Consider the following 12,038-nt stretch of genomic DNA (forward strand, 5'->3'; position numbering starts at 1 on the left):
GAAAGATCTTGCATTAGGAAAGGCCACCCAAATGCGCAAGCTGCAGAGGGGAGGAAGGAACCCTCGCAGAACCCAAGCTTGCTCTTCCAGGACTTAGCAAGGAGAAAACATGGGACCCCCCGCCTGCCCCACAACGAAGCCAGGCTGATGGGCAGGATTGCAAGAAAATGCCCAAAGGGGGGCGGTTTTTGCAGGCGTTTTTGCACAGAGCAGTCTTTTGCACGGGCAGAAGCCAAAGAGCCGCCGCCCGTGCAGAGAGAGAGCAGAGAGGCCGGGTTGCAGAGGGAAGAAGAGGAGATCCCAAGAGAGCAACCGGGGAAAGGGGGGCTTTGGGAAACGGAGCCCGCCGGTGCATGCGTGTTAAGGGGGGGAAGGGGATATCCTTGCTGCACTGCGGGGTCTGCGGGGCGTGGATCCTGCAGGGCTCTTTGCAAGACCCCCAAATGCAAGACCCCCAAATGCAAGACCCCCAAATGCAGCTCCCCCGCTGGGCTGCTCAGCCCTCGAAACCAGGGAGGCGTTTTTGCAACACAGACCTCTTTCCCCCCCAGCTCACCTCTTTTGCCCCAAATCTTCTGGCGCCGCCCGGTCCCCCCCCCTTCCCCGGAAAGGGCACGAGGGAGTCACCTGGCCTTCTGGGTGGATGCCTCTCTAGGAGTGGAGACTCCGCCCCCCAAAAAAAGTTAACCCTTAGGCTGCTGGCTCTCTGCACTTTGCAAAAAAAAAAGCCCCCCCTCCCCTGCTGGCTTCGCCCTGCCAGGGTTTGCACCGGTTTCCCCAGCGAGCCTCACTCCGACTTCATTGCAAAGGGAAGCCCGGATTCGAACCCTCCTCCACCCCAGCTGATGATGCCCAGTCTTGCCCTTGAGAGTCCGGGGGGGGGGGGGAGGCAGCTAGGATGGAGCCACTGGATGCAGAGGAATCCCAACTGCGCGAGGGTCGGGGAAATGATGCCCTCTTCTCTTCCCTAAGAATTGGGCGGAGGATGCGAAACGGCTTCTGGCCGGGCTCACTGGCTTGAGCCACCCAGGATAGTTCCCAGGCATCGATCCAAGAACTCCCCCCACTTTCACTGACCTCGGGGCTCGACTAGATGACCTCCGAGGTTCCTCCCAAACCTCAGTTTCCTACTCTGCCCTTGACTGAAGAATCCCCTGCTGAGGAGCTTGGTCAGTGACAGGAGAAGGGGGATCCCAGATTTAAATCTGCTGCAAAGTGAGCCATGCCCTTGATGTGGGAGTGGAAGAGGGGGGATGTTTGTAAGGGGACCTCCTGCACAGCGAAGTCAGTCCACAGTCGGGTCGCTCCACCACCGGCTCCTTTGGGCTCTCCTAAAGTGTCAGCCTTCAACACTGGATTTTGGGTTTATTTTGTGAAGGACAGACCAACACGGTCGTCCCTTTGCAGTCATCATCTGTCTGCCGGCTGCAAAGGTGGAGTCCATCCATCAATCCACTATCTGGGGACAGGTAGAGGCTCTTTGCTGGTTTCCTTTTCAAGCAGGGGACGCAGCGAATGGCTTCACACATTCACATTCTCAGGGTGCTGGATGGCTGACCGCCCCCCCCTTCCACAGACCTGGGTCATGGCTAGGGTCACCAACCTCCAGGTGGTGGCTGGAGATCTCCCGCTATTACAACCGACAGAGATCAATTCCCCTGGAGAAAATAGCCCCCTTGGAAGGTAGACCCTATGGTATTATACCCCAATGAAGTCCCTCCCCTCCCCAAACCTCCCTCAGGCTCCACCCCCAGATTCTCCAAGTATTTCCCAACCTGTAGCTGGCAAACCTAATCATGGCTTTATGGGTGCTGGAAACTCTTCTTACACGATCCTGCAAGTTTGGTAGAGATTGGGTTCGGGAGTCCAGTTTTATTGGCCGCCAATAACAGTAGCTGGCGACCCATAAAAATCTGAAAACAGAGCTAAATTTCTCCACCTTTTTTGGTTGCTGTTCAAAGGCACTTTTTTCGGTTTGGCAAAGCTGGATGCACTCTCCTAAGCCCACCCCTCAGCCTGGCAGCAGGCTGGCTGCATGTGCCACACAGTGTGCCCCTCCCTTCCAGGTCGCTTTGGCTGGGGAGGGGCAGTAGGCAGCTGCCCCCTGGGATTGCAGAGCCAGCCTGCTGCCCGGGCACAGAAGCCGTCTCTCCCCCACACAAAGCCCGTCCAGAACAAGGGGAGCAACGGTTATGTTTCGTGTCCCAGAGAGAACCTTGCAGCGGTGAACACAGCAGAGGATTCTGGAACAACGACCGCAGCAAATGCTTCCAAGGAAGCCTTTTTGGGAGACTTCAAGGTGGCAATGAAGTCTCGCCGGGCTGGAAGACACAGATGCCTCTTCCTGTATCGTCTTTTACATGACAGAAATACATACATAGTTGATGCTAGTACATGAAATGACCAAAATCTGACCAGATGCGTTTCAGCTTTTTAGAGGCCTTACTCAGTGGTCAGACATACACAGTTTTACAATACACATCCCAACATATACACAAACATGTATGTGTCATGAGGCAATATATGGGGGAGATTGCATCATCCTTAATTTAGATTTATTGCTGCCTATAGCAGGAAACGTATCGTCATGTTAGTTGATGTAATGCACATCCTGTAACGCTGGACACCCATATACATCCGTTTTAATTGGAAACTTGGGATATTTCTAGGTAGTTGGAGGGTTGTTACATGAAAACAAAATTATGGGCATTATAACTTAAGATTTTTAAAATATGTTTTGTTATCTTGACCCAGGTGTGAGCCAAAAGCCATGTTATACAACACATGGACTAACTATATTTTACATAAAGCCACACAGAATAAAAGGTAAAATATGTAATGTCAATATTTTTGCAATACAAGAAGAAGAGTTGGTTTTTATATGCCGACTTTCTCTACCACTTAAGGCAGAATCAAACCAGCTTACAATCGCCCTCCCTTCCCCTCCCCTGTGAGGTAGGTGGGGCTGAGAGAGCTGTGACTGGCCCAAGGTCACCCAGCTGGCTTCGTGCGTAGGAGTGGGGGAAACAAATCCAGTTCACCAGATTAGCCTCCGCCGCTCATGTGGAGGAGTGGGGAATTGAACCCGGTTCTCCAGATCAGACTCCACTGCTCCAAACCACCGCTCTTAACTACTACACCACGCTGGCTCTCAAAATGTTTTTTTACATTGTTAACTAAGGTAATACTAATTGGATTTTTCATGCCTCCATTTTTTCTCCTTTCTTAAGGCTTTTATATATTTTTCTTATCTTGTACCGTATTTGTGTATATGTCACAATGTGTACTGTATGACCACTGAGGAAGGCCGAAACACGTCTGGACAGATTTTGGTCATTTATGTACTAGAATCCATTGTGCATGTGTATGTAATATTTGTAACTGTTTCATTTTTGTGCTTTTTAGGAAGCCTGTATTTTAGGCCCTTGATTTGTTAAATACAATTGTGCACACTATATAACAACAGTATATTTATTTGTTGTTACATAGTGTTTAGCTCTACCCCTTTGGTTTCTCCTTACTTTTAAGGTTGAGTTCCCCACCCCCTTTTTTCTTTGGTTCTTTTACATGATAGTCCGTCACTGACCATTTAACGCGACTTGAACATTTGAGTGCCCCTCCTGTGACAGTCTGGAACCTCTGATCCAAATCTTCTCATTGTCCCCAAAGTTCCTGCCGCATATATGACTGAAGTGCCCACAATAAAGGTATTTTACCTGTGGCACTATTAACTGACTGTGTACATAAGCAGGTGCAGGAATTCCCCTTTAGACGTGACACCATGTAGATGAATGCGTGTCAAGAACCCACCCCCCCTTCTCTATCTTTCTTGCTTTTCACTCAGTCTGAATAAGAGCACTTACAATAACCTTCTTTAAGTTGCAACATCGCAAACACAGAGGCGTCCTCTGCGTTGCTAGGCTGTTATCTCATTACCAAGACCTTCGTGAAAAGAACTGCTTTGCACTGGCTTTAGAATGACAGCTTGTGAGGTGATTCAAGAAAAGTATCATTATTGTTAGAAGTGTATAAAACTGAGCAATTCAAAACAGCAATGTGATTTTTTTCTGCAGTGTGACTCTCTGGAGTCTAGGCTGGAGAGATTTGATCCCAGCTTCTATTGTTTAAACCTTGGTACCATTAAATAGTAAGCTGTTAAAATAATTCTTGATCTCCAGTGCGCTATCTTTGATCTGACCTATCTGGATAGCGTTTTCTAGGCACAACATGACTCAGCTTCACGTCTCTGCTTTTGTAATCTTGAATTATAATTCAATCAGAAACTGCCCTTCCTGTTGCACTTCCCCACTTTCTCGGAGCCACTTACAGCGCATTCCTGAGCCTCCAGGGCGAAAGCCCTTAGGAAGCCAGGAAGGCGTGGTGCCGGCGTGCGGGGGCCCCACATCGGCGTCCAGACAGCTAACACTGGCATCTTGGCAGCTAACGCTTTCGCAACCCAAATGCCGGCGGGAAGGCCTGGACGCCGGTCATGCAGCGCTGGCCTGGGATGTCGACGGGGCCTTCCGGCGGTGTCCGAACGTAACAGGCCGCGCCGGCATCCCAGCAGGCATTCCTGGGGCATAACAGTATCCTGGGAAACATTGCTGGGGCATTACAGTGCCGGTCTGGGGGCAGGGCTGCCTTTAGGCAGCCTCCAAAGCCGTTTCGACCCAGGAACGCCTTTTTATTTTTGGCGAGATACGTTTCACAAGCCTTTTAGGTGGCGTATCTCCCGTGCAACCCTATGAGATGTAGACCCTATGAGGGTTGCATAGATTTTTTGCGCCAGAAGGAGATTTCAGCGGTGTCAAAACCTCCTTTGGAGGCAGCACAGCTGTGTTGCCTCCTAAGCCCGGTGCAGGCATTCCACTTAGGAATGCACTGTAAGTCAGTTCATATTTCCTGATTAGTTGCCCAACTTCCAAGTATTCCCTTTCTCCTCTGTTGTCATCTTTTGTTTTCTGTACAGAATCCATTTTATGCTACAAGCCCAAAAGGGTATAACTAGCCTGGCTTTTGAGCCTGGAAGGAGAGTCTGATCCTGGATACCAACTGAACTGCGACAAAAGGCTCCCAACGCATACTGGATCCCTCCTCCTTCCATCTCATTTCTTTGTAGAATAAGACAGGTAATCTTTGCTCTCCCTCTTCATCTATCCTCACCCCCATTTTCTGAAATACTATTCCCCCTTTTCCACACACATACACCTTGAGCTCAAAGATTAACTCCTGCTCCAAAGTGGAGTAGCTATGCTGAATGTTTGGTTATGGTTGTGATATTAATTGGGATAATTGCTACTCAAACCCACCTCTTTTGCCCTGCACAAACACTCAAGCTAATGTCCCATGTTAATCTGAATGTATGTTCACATGTTTGTGGGGGTTTGCTCTCTCAATCACTTTGCCCAGGAAGTGGAATTAGACAGGGCAATAATTGGCAACAACATTTTTCTTCAGGGATGTTTTTTTTAAAAAAATTAAATTTTCTAACCATTAAAATACAGGCAAACATACAATACATCATAACAGAACAAAAACACAACGCAATACAAACAATATACCAATACATGTATAAGAAGGATGACAATATAACATTTTGTTTTCATACTAACTTTCCCCTTAAAATATACTGTTCTAATTTTAAAATATTATACAAACTAATTTCTACATAATCTTTTATCTAATAGCTAACATTTTTCATTTCTATTAGCACTTTATATTTGCAAGTAATTTTAAAATTGGGAGGGATAGTAAATGAAGTGGAAGACAGAGCCAGGATACAGGATGATCTTGACAGGCTGGAGAATTGAGCTAAAACTAATAAAATGCATTTCAACAGAGATAAATGTACAGCTCTGCGTTTAGGTAGGAAAAATCAAATGCATAATTATGGGATGGGGGAGACTTGTCTTAGCAGTAGTGTGTGCGAAAAGGATCTTGGGGCCTTAGTAGGTCAAACACTGAACATGAGTCAGCAGTGTGATACGGTAGCTAAAAAGGCAAATGCGATCTTGGGCTGTATCAACAGAAGTATAGTGTCCAGATCACATGAAGTGGTTTCACTTTGCTCTGGTTAGACCTCACCTACAGTCCTGTGTTCAATTTTGGGCACCACAATTTAAGAAAGATGTAGACAAGCTGGAACGTGTCCAGAGGATGGTGAGGGGTCTGGAGACCAAGTCCTATGAAGAAAGTTAAAGGAGTTGGGTATGTTTAACCTGGAGGGGAGATGACTGAAAGGTGATACGATAACCATCTTCAAGTACTTGAAGGGCTGTCATATAGACGATGGTGTTGAGTTGTTTTCTGTTGCCTCAGAAGGGCAGACCAGAACCAACAGGTTAAAATTAAATCAAAAGTGTTTCCATCCGAACATTAGGAAGAACTTTCAAACAGTTAGAGCGGTTCCTCAGTGGAACAGGCTTCCTCGGGAGGTGGTCAGCTCTTTTTCTCTGGAGGTTTTTAAGCAGAGGCTAGATTGCTATCTGTCAGTAATGCTGATTCTATGAGCTTAGGCAGATCATGAGAGGAAGGGCAGGAAGGTTTGCATCAGCGTTTGGCTCTCATGGCCTTTCTTATATGCCCAGAGAAATGCTGATCATCACTTCTGGGTCAGGAAACAATTTTTGTCCAGGACAGATTGGCTATGGATCTTGGAGGGTTTTTTTTTTTTTTTTGCCATCTTCTGGGCATGGAGTAGGGTCACTGGAGTGTGGACAGGAGGTAGCTGTGAATTTCCTGCATTGTCCAGGGGTTTGGTTTAGATGACCCTGGTGGCCTCTTTTAACTCTATAATTCTATGAGCCACTTTAGGTCCCTGCTGGGGGAACAGGCAGGTTATAAATAAATTTTTGGGTATAGTTTGGCAAAAAGGATGATTTCTCTGGCCATTAGTTTATCCAGTATAGCTACTGCACTTCCTGCGGGAAGCTGAACTGCTCATTCAGTAATCAAACTATCATTAAATATGCTGTGGGGAGCAAGAGGGGCAGAGAACCTAGACCTGAAGAAGATAATGTATTAATCCTCAGTGTCTGTGATGCGTACTCCCCAGTGTGGATATGTTGATGGGAAGAAAGGTGTGAACTCTGAGCAAACCTCTTCCCACAATCCAAGCATTTATATGGTTTCTCCAAAGCGTGGACACGTTGATGTTTAGTAAACTGTGAGTTCCAAGCAAAGCTCTTTTCACAATCCAAGCATTTATATGGTTTCTCCCCAGAGTGGACACGTTGATGGATAATAAGCTTTGAATACCAAGGAAAGCTCTTTCCACAATCCAAGCACTTATGTGGTTTACCCCCAGTGTGAGTATGTTGATGGGTCCTAAGATCTTTACTCCTAGCAAAGCTTTCTTCACAATCCAAGCATTTATATGGATTCTCTCCAGTGTGGATACGTCGATGAGCCCGAAGATCTTGACTCCGCGCAAAACTCTTTCCACACTCCAAGCATTTATATGGTTTCTCCCCAGTGTGGATACGTTGATGAATCCTAAGATCTTGACTCCGAACAAAGCTCTTTCCACAATCCATGCATTTATATGGTTTCTCCCCAGTGTGGATACGTTGATGAGTCCTAAGATCTTTACTCCAAGCAAAACTCTTTCCACACTCCAAGCATTTATATGGTTTCTCCCCAGTGTGGATACGTTGATGAGTCCTAAGATCTTGACTCCGAGCAAAGCTTTTTCCACACTCCAAGCATTTATATGGTTTCTCCCCAGTGTGGATACATTGATGGACAGTAAGTTGTGTCTTGGTAGCAAAGCTCTTTCCACACTCCAAGCATTTATATGGTTTCTCCCCCATATGGATATGTTGATGGTAAGTAAGTTGAGTCTTCTGAGCAAAGCTCTTTCCACTATTGAAGTATTTATATGGTTTCTCCCTAATGTGGATAAGTTGATGTCTAGTAAGGTGCGAACTCAAACCAAAGCTCTTTCCGCAATCCAAGCATTTGTATGGTTTCTCCCCAGTGTGGATATGTTGATGGACAGTAAGATGTGACTTGCTAACAAAGCTCTTTCCACACTCCAAGCATTTATATGGTTTCTCCCCAGTGTGAATACGCTGATGGGTCCTGAGATTTGTACTCCTAGCAAAACGCTTTCCACATTCCAAGCATTTATATGGTTTCTCCCCTGTGTGGATTCGTCGATGAGCAGCAAGCAGGAAATTCTTAGCAAACCTCTTTCCACAGTCCAGACATTTATGTGTCTCCCCGCCATTAAGTCGTTGCTGGCCAGGATAGTCTCCCTTCCAGCCAAAACACCTTCTACTCTTCCCCCTCTTCTGGTTTGTTCCATTGTTACGTTTCTGCTCTTTTGTCTCTAATAGGAGGTGTTCTAGTTCTCCCTCGGACTTCGTCTGTGGAAAATCAGCCTCTGGAATAAAAAGAAAAAATTGGTAAGACCTTCAAGCCAAAGAGGAATGAAGAACAGAAGGCAATTAACTGCTCTTGATAATTACAAAACTGAAATCACTTGAAGGCGGATCAAATCCCACCCTGTGTTAATCTGCTGTTGAGTCTTCTTTCTGAGGGTACTTTCATGAGAGACAGTGGAACCTCCATATTTAGGAGCAGTCGCTCTCTGAAGAGGATGCTTTGGATCTGCTCTTGTTCTTGAGAACCTTCCAGGGACTTTTGTTGACCACAGAGTGAAAAGGGAGGCTGGATTACAGGGATCTCTGTCCAATCTCTTCCTGGATTCAAACACAGAACTGACTGCACTCATTGGAGAGTGAGTTTGGAGCAGAGCTATACTCCTGAGCTATAGAGACCAAGTCTGAGCTCCAAACTCATAAAGCTCACCGTACTCCGCACCCCCAGGTATGTCCAGCCTCCCAAGCCCTGTGCTTCCAGGAAGCCCCCAAACAAGACAACTGCAGCAGCAGCATCCTGCCTGTGTTCTTTTACAGCACCTAATATATTCGGCATGGTCCTCTGATCCTGGAGAGAATAGGTATGCATCGTGAATAGTAGCCATTTTAACTAGTAGCCATGAATACTCTTCTCCTCCATGAACATGGAGCTGTTGCCTCTTGAAAAATCCCTCTGTTCTCCACCTGGTGAAATTTAGCCCAAGGGGATCTACTTCCACCACACAAGTATACATCTACCTGCTGATCTCTCTGTTTCTTCTGCATCTTGGAAAAGTGGATCTCCTGCTTCTTCCGCTGAGGATATGCAATCGGGTTTGGGAACCAGAAGTCCTTATTTGGGGGAAAGAAACAGACCAGTGACTGCCAGACATTCCAACTCCAAGAAATATTCAGATTTTTAAACCAAGCCTGAGCCCAGACAGAGCCACCAGGATGAGGTATCTTAGCCCCCTCCCAATGCAAGCAGGATCTGACATCCGAGACCACTGCAGTTCTGACAAAGGGCCACTGTCTAAGGGTTCGTCTCCCTTTGAAGAGACCCCACAGTCCCTCCAGGATGGGAACAAGTGGTGATGGATCCCCAAAACTCCTATTTACATTTTTTTAGGACTTACAAATCTATCTTATGTATGAACATTTTTATACCACTCAACCCGAAAAGCGCACACAAGGAATACATCATCTTTCTTTTCTCTCCAGCCCAGAACAGGAAAACAGCATCTGCCCAGAAGCCTGCCAGGCAGGAATTCAGGAAGTCACGCTCATCATGGCATAAGATCCCGTTTTTATTGGTGTGTTCTTCAGGGATCTACAGCCTCATTTACTGAATCTGTTAGCCATGCCTAAGCCTACAGTGGCATAAGTAGAATGTACAAATGTATTCAGCAAGTGTGAGCTCATCATGACACAGAGCCAAACTTCCCCTGCTAAAATCCCATTTTTCTTCATTTGTTATTCAGGGCTCTGCCGCCTCGTTTTAATGAATCTGTGAGCCATGCCTAAACCTACACTGGCGTAAGCAGAATGAACACAGCAGAAGAACCACCATTCCTCCCCTCTGCCCACTCCGCCCCACATGTATCCTCCTCAAGTCCCATGGGAGGCTGAAATGGACTCAGGACAAGCAAATGACTTTCAGAACTTCATAAAATGCTACTGAAAACCCTATACAAATATAGATAGTATTCTTATTTTAATTATTATTGTCATCATTATTTCATAGAATCATGGAGTTGGAAGGGACCACCAGGGTCATCTAGTCTAACCCCCTGCACAATGCAGGAATTTCACAACTACCTCCCCCACACACACACAGTGACCCTTACTCCATGCCCAGAAGATGGCCAAGATGCCCTCCCTCTCATGAATGGCTAAGGTCATAGAATCAGCACTGCTGACAGATGGCCATCTAGTCTCTGCTTACAAACCTGCAGGGAAGGCGCACTTACCACCTCCCGAGGAAGCCTGTTCCACTGTGGAACCGCTCTAACTGTTAGAAATTCTTTCCTAATGTCTAACTCTTTTGATTTAATTTCAACCCATTGGTTCTGGTCCGACCTTCTGGGGCAACAGAAAACAACTTGGCACCACCCTCTACATGACTGCCCTTCAAGTACTTGAAGATGGTTATCATGTCCCCTCTCAGTCTTCTCCTCTCCAGGCTAAACATACCCAGCTCCTTCAACCTTTCCTCATAGGACTTGGTCTCCAGACCCCTCACCATCTTTGTTGCCCTCCTCTGGACAGATTCTCCCTGTATTGGCTCATGGTTGCAACTATCCTTGCATCCTTGGTTTTGTCCCCCTTTTATTGGCCTAGTGCACAAATTTTGCAATTTTAAAAACCTAAGAAAAGCCCTGCTGGATCAGAACACAGTCCATCAAGTCCAGCAGTCTTGTTCACACAGCAGCCAACCAGGTGCCTCTAGGAAGCCCACAAACAAGACGACTGCAGCAGCACCATCCTGCCTGTGTTCCACAGCACCTAAGATAATAGACATATGACTGGAGGAAGCTTTGACCTCAATTCCCTGACTGTTATCTTGCAGTGAAATTAAATGAAGTTTTTATTGCCCCAAACATAATTTCTATGCTGAGAAGCTGGAGCAAAGCATCTTTCCCACACAAGACCAGGGGGCATCAGAGCAGCCCACCTACACTCGAAGAGGCCATGCATTGGGAAGTGCACCCCTTTCGACCTTACCCAGAAAAGCTGCTGTGTGGAAACACTCGTGCGCGATGTTCTGCTGCACCTGAAACAGAAATGGGGATCTCAGAAAAGGGGAGGCTGATGAGAAAAGGAAGAGGAAATAGGCTAAGATGGGTTCCAAAAAGGTGGGGCAACCCATGTGGATTTTGCAGGTATCCTGGATCATATCCTGCCCCCACCCCGCCTTCCACAACACTACAAAGATGAATCCCTCTCACCTGCTGATCCTGATTCCTGTCCTCTGCCTGGCTCAAGAGGAAGCCTCCTGCCAGGGCCACCGCCTGGCAACTGGTCTCTGGCCCGCATTCCCTGACACAGTTGCCCATCTCCGGGGGTAGCACAGTCAGGAACTGCTCCAGGACCACCAGGTCCAGCATCTCCTTCTTGCTGTGCCTTTCTGGCTTCAGCCACTGGCGGCACAGATGGTGGAGTCGGCTGCAAACCTCTCGGGGGCCCTCGGCCTCCTGGTAACGGAGCTGCCTGAATTGCTGGTGCCGCACATCTGGAGGACGGAGGTCCTCTTCCGGGCTCTTCTGCACGGTTCCTTCCTACAACTCCCTTTTGCTCCCAACCTCGGAGGCATCAGGGCCTTTCCTTGATTCCGAGACAGCTGAGTCCGGCTCTCCTCTCATCCTTCCTTCTGCTCCAAAAAGGCTTCACCTGGACCAACTGATCACCTTCCTCCTCTGCCAGATTCTTCCATAAAGGCAAGTGCTAGATCTCTCACCTCCTGCAAGACAAAGACTGGTTTTTGCATTGAGATTGTGTGCGTGTGTACATACTTCCACGCATATACGTGACATATGCATCTGAAGAAGGGAGCTCTGATTCACAAAAGCTCATATTAGAATCAAGGGTGTTGGTCTTCTGTACTTCTGCTTCAGTGGAACCGGCTTCCTTGGAAGGAGGTAAGCCCTCCTTCCCTGGAGGTTGTTCACAGAATCA

The sequence above is a fragment of the Euleptes europaea genome, chromosome 1 (genome assembly GCF_029931775.1).
Source record: "Euleptes europaea isolate rEulEur1 chromosome 1, rEulEur1.hap1, whole genome shotgun sequence".
NCBI classification, from domain to species: Eukaryota; Metazoa; Chordata; class Lepidosauria; order Squamata; family Sphaerodactylidae; genus Euleptes; species Euleptes europaea.